This window comes from Vigna angularis, chromosome 7, assembly GCF_016808095.1.
Source record: "Vigna angularis cultivar LongXiaoDou No.4 chromosome 7, ASM1680809v1, whole genome shotgun sequence".
Classification (NCBI taxonomy): domain Eukaryota; kingdom Viridiplantae; phylum Streptophyta; class Magnoliopsida; order Fabales; family Fabaceae; genus Vigna; species Vigna angularis.
Genome location: NC_068976.1, coordinates 34,085,517 through 34,098,097, shown reverse-complemented (window position 1 = coordinate 34,098,097; position 12,581 = coordinate 34,085,517).

The following is a 12,581-nucleotide window of genomic DNA, read 5'->3' as shown; positions in this document are numbered from 1 at the left end:
TCTTAAACCAATGATCTATTTTTATTTAAGTCTTAATTAATCGAGTGATCACACAACTGTTTAGTGCCGAGAGTCTTCTAGGATACGATACTTGCTCTTACCATTTTATATTACTTGTGCGATTTGGTACACTCGTCAATCCATCAACAAGTTTTTGGTGCCATTGCCGGGGACTCACGATTTAAACTATTCTATTTATGTGATTCTTGGTTAACTTTGACTTTATTTTTATTTTTTTGTTTTTATTTTTTATTTGTGTTTTTTGTCAATTATTTTTGTTTTTGTGCTAACAAATTTTCTAGGGTTTTGTGTTTAGTTTATGCAGGATACAGTGAGAACAAGAAGCAAGAAAAGTGTTGAACCTCTTCTTGGAGGACTTGAGACTAGTAGGAGGGCACTAAGAAAGAGATTATCTAGAGTACCTTCTCTAGAAAGCATTTCACAGGCCTTACAATCTGATTAAGAAAGCATGGATAACAATGGAGGAAGACATACTTTGGCAGATTATGCAACAGTGGTTGGCCCTCATCATTTTAACAGCATTGCAAAGCCGAGGGTCAATGTCGCAAGTATGGAAATGAAACCTGGGTTGATCCATCTAGTAAAAAGAAACCAGTTCAATGGACTGTCACATGAAAGTCCATATGAGCATCGGACCACTTTCACTGATATTTGGAATATAGTGAGTCTGAATGGTGTACTAGATGATGCTATTAGATTAACCTTGTTTCCTTTCTCACTAGGAGGCAATTCTAATATGTGACTGAACTCTTTTCCTGAAAATAACTTTACTGAGTGGGACGATGTGGTTGCAAAATTTTTGAATAAATACTTCCCACAATCAAAGATCAACAAAGGGAAGAAGGAAATCTCTTCTTTCAGACAAGGCATGGAGGAAACATTAGGGCAAGCATGGGATAAATACAAAGCCTTGCTGAGAAAGACACCCACTCATGGATTTGATGAAGCAACGGTAGTTATTCTTTTCCTTGGATGTCTTGGCTCACAGACCAAATTGATGTTGGATGCCTCAGCTGAAGGCAATATCAGGTGCAAGACTCAAGAGGAAGCCTATGAATTAATTGAAAACCTGGCTACCAATGACAATATGATACACAATGAAAGAGGAACTTCATCACAACCTAAGGGAGTGTTACAGTTATAGTCTTAAGATGCCTTACCTGCTCAAAATAAGATTATCACTCAACAGTTAGAGGTGTTGACAAAGAAATTTTCTCAGCCACCAAAGGAGTGTCGGAATGTCTCACAACTTCAACAAAAACTTTGTGAACAATGTGGTGGGGATCATATCAATGGTCAATGTGTTGTGCCTGAGAATATCAATGAAGAAGTTAGTTACATGGGCAACCAGTTTCGTCCCAATAATTATAATCAAGGGTGGAAATCTCATCCTAGCAATGGACAAAGTCAGTTTGGGCAAACTGGTGGGCAATATAATAGACCACCACAACAGCAACAACAACAGTGGCAACAATAAACCTCTTTATCTGACAGAACTACAAAGCTTGAGGAGACTCTCCAACAATTCATACAGGTCAGTCTTTCCACTCAGAAAAGCACTGAATCTACTATAAGGAACCTGGAGACGCAGGTTGGTCAAATGGGTAAAAAGTTGGAAGAGATGCCTATCAGAAGTTTTGGGGCTAATGCTGAAGTTAACCCTAAAGAAGAATGTAAGGGTATTGTGAGTATGTAAGATGAGAGAGAGAAAGAAAAAGAAAAGTTGAGTGAGAAAGAAAAAGAAGAGAGTGAGAGAAAAGAAAAAGATTAGAAAAAAAATAGAGAGAAAAGAAAAAGAAAAACAATTAGGGTGCTTTAAGGAAATCTCTAGAGAATTGGGGATTAGAACTCCTTTGACTGAAGCATTGCAACAAATTCCTGAATATGCTCAGTTTTTGAAGAAACTCCTCAAAAGAAAAGAATACTTAAAAGAGGAGACAATGGAGGTACAAGAAGAGTGCAGTGTGATTTTACAAAAGGCACTTCCTCCTAAGGTTGAAGATCTAGGAAGTTTCACCATTCCCTGTACTGTTGGGAGTCATAAAATAGGGAAAGCCCTAATTGATTTAGGGTCCAGTATTAATTTGATGCCCTTATCTGTTCTGGAAAAGATTGATGGTCTTAAAGTCAAACCTGCAAGGATGACTCTGTTTATGGTTGATGGATCCAGCAAAAAGCCCTATGGTATGGTGAAAGATGTGATGGTTCAAATTGAAAATCTCAGATTCCTGGTTGACTTTGTGATAATGGAGATGGGGGAAGATTTGGAGATCCCTATTATTCTTGGAAGGTCATTCATGAAAATGGCCAAGGTGATCATTAATGTTGATGATGGAACTGTAGCACTTAAAAACTAAGAAGAGGAGGTGATTTTCAATGTCTTCAAGGCTGAGCAGCAAATCCAGATAAAGAAGACTAGTCTCAAGACTTCAAGTGGAGGTACATCAGATACCAGTGCTAAAGCTACCAAGCCAGGTAAGAAAGGTAAAAAAAAAAATTCTCACAGGTAAAGGAGGAAGAAAAGGATAGCAAAGGAGAAAGTGTTCATCAGGATCCCTTGGAGAAACATGAAGAATTTAGACCAGGGATTCCAATGAGATTCAACAAGAAGCAATAGGTTGTGAAAGAACTCAAAACTGATGGACTGATAGAGATTGTATCTCCAATATCAAGGAAAATTAAAAAGGTGAACAGGAAATCGTTGAAGACCATTTGGTGTGGAGAAGGAAAAATTAACACCAAGATCAAAGATGTGACATGAGTTTTGTGGGTCAAGCTAGTGACGTTAAAGAAGTGCTCGCTGGGAGGCAACCCAGTGTTTTAAAAACTTTTATTTGTTTATTGTTTCTTTAAGTTTGCAATTTTTCTATTTATTTTATGTTTGCTTTGGGTCAAGCTAGTAACGTTAATGAAGCGCTTGTTGGGAGGCAACGCAATGATTTACAAACTTTTATTCCTTTAGTTTCTGTTTGTGTGTGATTTCAGTGTGCTTAGTCTGAATGTTTGAGGGGTGGAGAGAGATGAATTGATTGATTTGAGAGTTGTTGTGAGAACTAGGGAAAAGAAACTGAAAAATTCTAAGTTGAATCTGAGAACTCAAGGCCAGGACCACCCAAAACGAGCTAAAAAGCAAAGAGGGAAAAGTATTGCCCGCCGCTGGAGCATCCTCTAAGGGGCGCTCGAGCGGTGCAACTACAGACTTGGGTTTAAGTTTGGGGCTTAAGCGGGATTTTAGCCCACTTCTCATTTTCACACCCTAGGGTTCGCCCAAGCCCCCTCTCTCAGATTCTCCTCACTCTAGCCTCCCTAAACACCTCTCCCAAGTCTTCTCTTCACTTTCCCCCTTCACTTTTCGACCAAAAACCCTATTTCTCACTTGATTTGCACTTTTCAACCATCAAAGTTTAGGGTTTTTGACTATGTGACTGTTAGTGTTCTGTATTGTGCACTTAATTTAAGCTTCAATCTCTGTTTTCTTGTCTCCAATCAAGTAAGTTCTTGTTAGGTTATGATTTGAGCACTTTAAAGTTTGATTTATTAGGATTTTGATTAGAAAGTTTGATTTTTTGATGCTCTATACTATCTATGCTTAATTTCCCACTGTTTGGACCGATTAAATTGTGCCAATTTTGATCTGAACTCGGTGGAAACAAATTTAGAAAAGGGTAGAAAACAACAGAATTACACTTGGTTGCACCGCGCGCCGCTCAAGCGCCCCTTGAGGGGCGGCCAAGCGGTAGTGGCAGATCTTGAATTTTTTTTTTGCTGTGTTGTGTTTTTGGCTGTTTGGTTCTGTTGAACTGGTGTTGAGAGTTCTCTGTTATACCCTCTTTCTGAATAATAAGAGTTTTTGATTTTTGGGAACTAATGCTTCATGATTTCTCGGTTTGTTTGTGAATTTTTCTGTGCAGGAATGATATCTTCTTCAGGCAAAAGGATTAAAACTCTTGGTTCCAAAGAAAATGGAACAAAGAGGAAGGAGAAGGAGCAATTTCACTCAGACAAGTTCAGAACCCCTGCTAATAAAAGATACTTCCCACAAGTGGAGGGAAGGAAATTGTTAATGGAGACGAAGGTGACCTCCATACCATCCTTAGCAACCCAGTTTGAAAGGGAGCTGAATAATAGAGACTGGGGCCACCTAGAGGTCTACTCATGTCCCGCCAATGTTGACATAGTCAAAGAGTTTTACACAAATGCCAAAGCATTGAGGGGAGAAGAAGATACGTACTTCAGCTACGTGAGGGGTAAGAGGATTATTTTTTATGCTGATGCTATTAACTACTTCCTTGGTATAGAATGGGAGGAGGAGCAATGTCAATTTGCTTTATCCATGCTGGAAGGGGTGGATTATGAAGAGGTGGAGCGGACCTTATCTGTGCCTAGAGGGAATTTTCAGAGGACACAGGTCTGGAGCACCTATCCACCTTATTAGACCCCATCTGAAGCCTCTGGCGAAGTATTGGATGACATTCTCTCATGCCAACATCCAGCCTTGCTCTCATGTTTCTGACATCACTGTTCCTAGGGCGATCATCCTCTACTGTATTCTCAAGGGCCTTAATATTGACATAGGCCAGGTCATAGCTGAGGAGCTCCAGATTTGTGTCCGTGGTGCAACCAGCAAGGCACCGTTGGGACATCCTTCTTTGATCACCCACCTTTGTGGGGCCGCAGGCATTGATGTTTCTAGGCCACCACTGGAGCGCCCAAGAAAGGAGTTGGACGCATCATACTTTACTCACTATTGTGCAGTGGATGAGCCAGGCCATCTAGAGCCACCACCACAGCAGCCCACACAACACAGGAGGGCGCCACCACCACCCAGGAGCCAGTCCATGATGCCGCTCCTTTCTAGATGCGGGACATGTACTATTCTCTGCTGGATGCTAGGATGATTTTCGTATACAGGGGCGAGCAAGCGCTGCTTAGGACACTGATGTCCGCATTTCCTAAAAGACAGTTGATGTCTCAGGATGAATTTGCAGCTTATGTGGCATGGCCCGCTGACCCACCACAGAAGGGTGATAGAGCTGAAGCAGCTGAAGCTTCAGCCATGGATGAGGGTGCTGAGGTTGAGAATTCTGATGAGGAGTGATGATTTGTATCTGACACCTACTGAAGGGTGCCATCTTTGTTATGACCAGGACTTATTTTATTTTTCTGTTTTGTTTTATTTGCTTTGATTGACTGTATTTTGTTTCTGTCATTATTTTCCTTTTTAATTATGTGCTTTGTATTGTACTTTGCTTTAATGAACTACAATGCTTTGGTTCACCTGTGATTGTTTTGTGATGAGTATTGCTTTGTGATATTCTAGTGTGTGGATTGATGTTGAAGTGATGCATGATGTAGTGATATACATGTGCTTGCTCTCAAAGTATGAAACATGTGTTTGAGGTAAAGTTTGATTGAGATACTAAACAGGTTGTTTTTCTGAAGTCTGGGACTTGAGAGTTTACCTGTGTGAGTTTTGGGCTTCAGAATTTTTGATGAATAATTGCTATTACTTTGGAAGCATGAATGATTTTGCCCAAATTTTCTGTGATCGAACTATTTGCTTGCAGGTTTCACATGATCAAGGCCATCTTTTGTCATCCCTTATTCTTATAGCCTTCACATGAAATTATCCACTCAAAAGAAAACAATTTATTCTATCCTTTGAACCTTAAGCCTTATGCATGTGTTGAAAACCCTTTATGAAAATCTTTACCTTGAGTTAAGTTGAGAATATTTGTGAGGTGTTGATAAAGGTTCAAATTTGGGGTTACTGGGAAAAGTGAAAAGAAAAAGCATTAAGCTAAGCAGTGAATACTTGAAAAGCAAAAGAAAAAGAAAAAGAAAAATGAAAAGAAAAGCTCAATGCAAGGGAAATCTGGGAAAAAGAAAGTGAGTTTGTACTTGAATGATGAAATCATAAATGTCTCTCTTAACTCAAGGATTTTGTTGACCAGAAAAACCAATTTCCTTCTTAGCCCAACCAAGTTACAAGCCATGAAAAGCCCTTGTGATTAGAACCTACTTGTGAGTATGTTTGATTATGGCTAAATGAAAGGCAAAGTTAATTTGTGATAACATTGTGATACACTTTTGAGTGCTTGAGTGAAACACTTTCTTTGGTGAGGAGTAGTTCTTTGAATTTCTGATATGTGTCCATACAAATAACATCAATGATTATGCAATTGAATGAGTTAAACAAAGCATGCATAGAGTATAGAAGAAAAACCCTAACAATTAATGAAAGAAAGCATATGGATTAAAGAACCAATTCAATACATGAGAGTTTCAAAGGATTACATTGATTCCCCAACAACAATGAAGGTTTAGTTCACCATAATCATGGTGAAACTAGACGAAAAATAATGAAAGAATGAAAGATAAAACCCTAGAATTTGAAGAGTGGAGCTTGAGCATCCAAAATCCTCCTCCAAGGGGTGAAGAAAGTGTGATTTTGCTTCGTTCTGCCAAAAGATATTAACCCTAGGTCGACTAAACCCTTATATAGCTTCCTAAAGATTACAGAAAAGTGGCCCAAGACCCATTAAAATGGCGCTCAGCGGTAAGTGCGGTTCTTCTATTTGACGTTCAGCTACATTTTTTCCCCTCAGCGGTGACTACGGGACTTCAGAGTGCCGCTCAGCGGTAAAAATGGCGCTGAGCGGTACTTGCGGCTCATCTTTTATGCACTTTTTCTTCCTTTTCTGAATCCAACTTCTGGCTTCTTCACTTCTTCCATTCAATTCATCTTAAAACCTGCAAAAACAAGGAAAACCAAGCATAAAACCCATCCAACTCTCTTATTTCCAAAATATAAACAAAAGCATGATTCCAAGCTAGTTTCTAAGTCATAAAGGTTGTTTTTTATGTCAAAATTAAGTATAAAAATAACAGTTTTTCAACTGTTATCACTTGTCTGATAGAAAAAGTTTTTGAAAAAGGTTGAGTCATTGTAGTGATTATTCTGAAAAACTGTGTTACAATCTGTTTTGCTTGAGGACAAGCAAAGTTCTAACTTTGGGGTTGTGATAACGGTCGAAAATATTGTTACCTGTGATGTAATTTTAATACTAAATGCCCCCTTTTCTGCTTAGAAACATGCTTCGAATCATGTTTTTCTGCTAAGTTGTGTGAATAAGAGAGTTGAGGTTAAATTTGATAATTTTATGACTAATTCCCTTTGTTTTGATAGAATATGAGTTAATATGGAAAGCAGGCATAAAGTGCTAAGGACATAGAGCTTAGAAAGGTCTAGAAAAAGCACCAGAACGAAAGAAGCTCGAGGCTTGGGCACCCTTTTTGGAGGCTTAAGCGTAGGAAGTGTCGCTCACCGACAAGGCGCCCCTTTTGGGGGCGCTTGAGCGCCAGATGTAGAAGGCTTGGGCGTCCTTCCTATATCTTTAGGGTTTATCTATCTCATGTTTTTCCATTATTCATCTAGTTTCTCCATGTCTATGGGGAACTAAATTCTATTTGTTGTTGGGGAATGATGTAACCATTGAACTCTCATGTATTTGAATTGATTCTTAATTCCATATGCTTTTTCATTAATTTTTAGAGTAATTCATCTATGCTTATTACATGCTTTGTTTAACTCATTCATCGCATGATTTATGAATTGCATGAGTGTCGGCAGGTTCCTTACAATTTAGGTTCTTGTTGAATTCTCCCAAGAGTAATATTTCTCAGGGAGTCTTGGTCGTCTTAAGCTCTTGATCTTCACATCTAATCACTAGGAATGCTAGGAATTGCATGAACTGGTGGTTAAGGACAATCTTATTCGCCGAGGGACCGGGTTTGGGTGATTTAGTTAGTGACGTTAACATTAATGCAAAAAGAAGAATTCTTACATACATGAGAGGGAACTTGGTGAAATCTAAACCCAACAACTTAATCATCTCATTATAAACAATATTCGTTCATCTTTGTGTTACTCTGCTATTGATCAAACTGCATTCATATTAAATTTTTTGTCTTTGCATCTTAAACCAATGATCTCATTTTATTTAAGTCTTAATTAATCGAGTCATCACACAACTGTTTAATGTCGAGAGTCTTCTGGGATATGATACTTGGTCTTACCATTTTACTTGTGCGATTAGGTACACTTACCAATCCATCAACAAGGTTTTGGCGCCGTTGCCGGGGACTCACGGTTTAAACTATTCTATTTGTGTGATTCTTTATTAACTTTGACTTTGTTTTTATTTTTTTGTTTTTATTTTTTATTTGTGTTTTTTGTCAATTATTTTTGTTTTTGTGCTAACAAATTTTCTAGGGTTTTGTGTTTAGTTTATGCAGGATACAGTGAGAACAAGAAGCAACAAAAGTGCTGAACATCTTCTTGGAGGACTTGAAACTAGTAGGAGGTCGCTAAGAAAGAGATTATCTAGAGTACCTTCTGTAGAAAGGATTTCACAGGCCTTACAATTTGATCAGGAAAGCATGGATAACAATGGACGAAGAAGTACTTTGGCGGATTATGCAACAGTGGTTGGCCCTCGTCACTTTAACAGCATTGCAAAGCTGAGGGTCAAAGCCGCAAGTATGGAGATGAAGCCTGCATTGATCCATCTAGTAAAAAGCAACCAGTTAAATGGACTGTCACATGAAAGTCCATATGAGCATCTGACCACTTTCAATGAGATTTGCAATATAGTGATGCTAAATGGAGTACTAGATGATGCTATTACACTAAGCTTGTTTCCTTTCTCACTAGGAGGCAATGCTAAATTGTGGTTGAACTCTTTTCCTGAAAATAGCTTTACTGAGTGGGAAGATGTGGTTGGAAAATTTTTGAATAAATACTTCCCACAATCAAAGATCAAGAAAGGGAAGCAGAAAATCTCTTCTTTCAGACAAGGCATGGAGGAAACATTAGGGCAAGCATGGGATAAATACAAAGGTTTGCTGAGAAAGACACCCACTCATGGATTTGATGAAGCAGCAGTAGTTATTCTTTTCCTTGGAGGTCTTGGCTCACAGACCAAATTGATGTTGGATGCCTCAGCTGAAGGCAATATCAGGTGCAAGACTAAAGAGGAAGCCTATGAATTAATTGAAAACATGGCTACCAATGACAATGTGATACACAATGAAAGAGGAACTTCATCACAACCTAAGGGAGTGTTACAGTTACAGTCTTATGATGCCTTACTTGCTCAAAATAAGATTATCACTCAAAAGTTAGAGGTGTTGACAAAGAAGTTTTCTCAACCACCAAAGCAGTGCCGGAATGTCTCACAAGTTCAACAGCAACTTTGTGAACAATGTGGTGGTGATCATATCAATGGTCAATGTGTTGTGCCTGAGAATATCAATGAAGAAGTTAGTTACATGGGCAACTAGTTTCGTCCCAATAATTATAATCAAGGGTGGAAATCTCATCCTAGCAATGGACAAAGTCAGTTTGGGCAAACTGGTGGGCAATATAATAGACCACCACAACAACCACAACAACAACAGTGGCAACAATAAACCTCTTTATCTGATAGAACTACAAAGCTTTAGGAGACTCTCCAACAATTCATACAAGCCAGTCTTTCCACTCAGCAAAGCACTGAATCTGCTATAAGGAACCTGAAGATGCAGGTTGGTCAAATGGCTAAGAAGTTGGAAGAGATGCCTATCAGAAGTTTTGGGGCTAATACTGAAGTTAACCCCAAAGAAGAATGTGAGGCTATTGTGAGTATGAAAGATGAGAGAGAGAAAGAAAAAGAAAAGTTGAGTGAGAAAGAAAAAGAAGAGAGTGAGAGGAAAGAAAAAGAAGAGAGTAAGAGAAAAGAAAAAGAAGAGAGTGAGAGAAAAGAAAAAGATAAGAAAAAAAAAGAGAGAAAAGAAAAAGGAAATTTGATAGAAAAAGAAAAAGAAAGAGAAGAGAGTGAGAGAGAAAGAAATGAAGAGGTTGAGAGAGAAAAAGAAAAATTAGAGAAAAAGCTCAATCACCCTGAAGAGTGCCCCAAAAAAGAAAAAGAAAAACAATTAGGGTGCTTTGAGGAAATCTCTAGAGAATTGGGAGTTAGAATTCCTGTGACTGAAGCATTGCAACAGATTCCTGAATATGCTGAGTTTTTGAAGAAACTCCTCAAAAGAAAACAATACTTAAAAGAGGAGACAATGGAGGTATAGGAAGAGTGTAGTGTGATTTTACAAAAGGCACTTCCTCCTAAGGTTGAAGATCCAGGAAGTTTCACCATTCCCTGTCTTATTGGGAATCATAAAATAGGGAAAGCCCTAATTGATTTAAGGTCCAGTATTAATTTGATGCCCTTATCTGTTCTGAAAAAGATTGGTGGTCTTAAAGTCAAATCTTCAAGGATTACTCTGTTTATGGCTAATTAATAACGATTGAAAAATCGTTATTTTTATACTTAATTTTGATATTAAAAACACACTTTTTGACTTAGAAGCTTGCTTGAACTCATGTTTTTTCTTTAGTTTTGTGAATAAGAGGGTTGAAGGTGAATTTAATGGTTTTGTGCTAGATTCCCTTTATTTTGTAGGCTAATTGAATGATTTGAAAGAAGAGTTAAAGTACCGAATGATTGAAATGCAGAAAAGTCAACCATAATGCAGAAAAGTCAACCAGAGTGCATAAAAGTCAACCAGTCAACCAGAGTGCAGAAAAAGTAGTGTTGAGCGCCAGTTTTGTGTCGTTGAGCGCTAGTTGATTGTCGTACCTGCCGCTGAGCGCGATTTTGGGGCGCTGAGCGCCAACGACGTGGGCTTGGACCTGTTTTCTGTTATTTTTATGGGCTTGGACTAGTAGAAAAATGATGAAGATGAAGTTTTGATGATGTCTAAATCAAGTCAAGATATATCGAGATTCAAGAAGATCCTTTGAAGACTTGTTTTGCTATTAAAAGCTTCTGTAATAATTATAGTTTAATGTTTAGGACTTAGATTTGTAGTAGGTTTTGATTCTTGTACTTTCATACTTTGCATTTGCTGTTCAGAATAATAAACACACGGTTTTAATCGATTAAATCAAGTATTAATTGATTAAAACGTTGCAGGTGCTGAAAACTCAACTGGCACGGAAATAATCGATTAATACCTATTTTAATCGATTAGTTAATCAATTAATCCTTAAAATAATTGATTAAAGGTGACCGTTGGAGTTTTCTGACTTTTGAAATCTAGTCGTTGTACTCATTTTAATCGATTAACACTTGTATTAACCGATTAAAAGCGTTAAATGGCTGGAAACGAAGAACGGAAGAGTATTTGCATAAGTCTATAAATAGGCTCTCATTTTCCATCAACAACAACTCTTCCCTTGTGCTCTAGTACTCAGAAATCATTGAGACTTGTGTGTTCTTGTTCGGCTTGTGAAACTCGTGTTTGTGGAGTTGGTGAAGTGATGCTACGGTGACAAAGGAAATAGCCGGTTCATTGTTGGTGTGTCTAAGGGGGTGTTTGGAAGAGGAAGTTCATCCTTCGTGAAGACTTAAAGGAGGTGCATGTTCATCTCTTGTGGTATCAAGAGAGGTGGTTTCTAAACTTTTCAAATTGTTTCTTTGTGATTGTAATTTGTAATTGTTTTGTGAGTAGTGAACTATTTATCTTGTTTTGAGATAAGCGACTGGACGTAGGATTGGTAAGATCCGAACCAGGATAAAATCATCTGTGCAAATTTCTCTTAACCATACTCTCTTTATTTGTCTTTATTATTTGCTTGGTAAGTTTAATTGAGTAGAAATTAAAAGGCACACATTCGTATTAAAAACCCTCTTGGTTTGTTATTCCACCCTAACCATTCCGCTGGAGCCGCTCTGACATGGACCTGTTTTCTATTATTTTTCTGGTCTATTTAAAAACTTGCACGTCCTAGAGATTGTATCTTTTGATGGCTTGAGCACAAAAACACATTTTTCACCCCTTGGGGGTAGATTTGGAGATGGTGATGGCTCTCCTCTTCTCTTTCTAGGGTTTTTCTATCTCTTTCATTCTTTCATTCCATTGTTCATCTAGTTCTTCCATGACGATGGAGAACTAAACCTTATTTGTTGTTGGGAAAGATTTAACCTCTTAAACTCTCATGTATTGAATTGATTCTTGATTATATATGCTTTACTTCATTAATTGTTAGGGTTTTTTCTTGTATACTCTATGCATGCTTTGTTTAACTCATTCTATTGCATGATCTTTGATTTTTTCGATATGGACACATACGGGGAAATCTAGAACTGATGAAATTCTCCCGGAAGCAATATTACCTAGACATAGGAATAGGAGGATCGGTTGCCTTTAAGCTTCTGTGCGAATGTAATGCATGATTAATTGCTAGGGAGACAAGACATTGTGAACTAGTAATTAGGAGTAGGCTTTCTTCATCGAGACATCGGGTTTAAGGTAAATTAGAAAGCGACATTAACATTAATGAAGAAGATTAATTCACATATGCATGAGAGTAAATTAGGTGAAATCTAAAGCCAACAACAATATCATCAACTTCATCCATTCATTCTTGTGTTTAGTCTCAATTGATCAAATTGCATTCATGTTTATTTTATTGCATTTGCATTCAAAAACCCCAAATTTTGTTCTTTAGAGTTTTAATT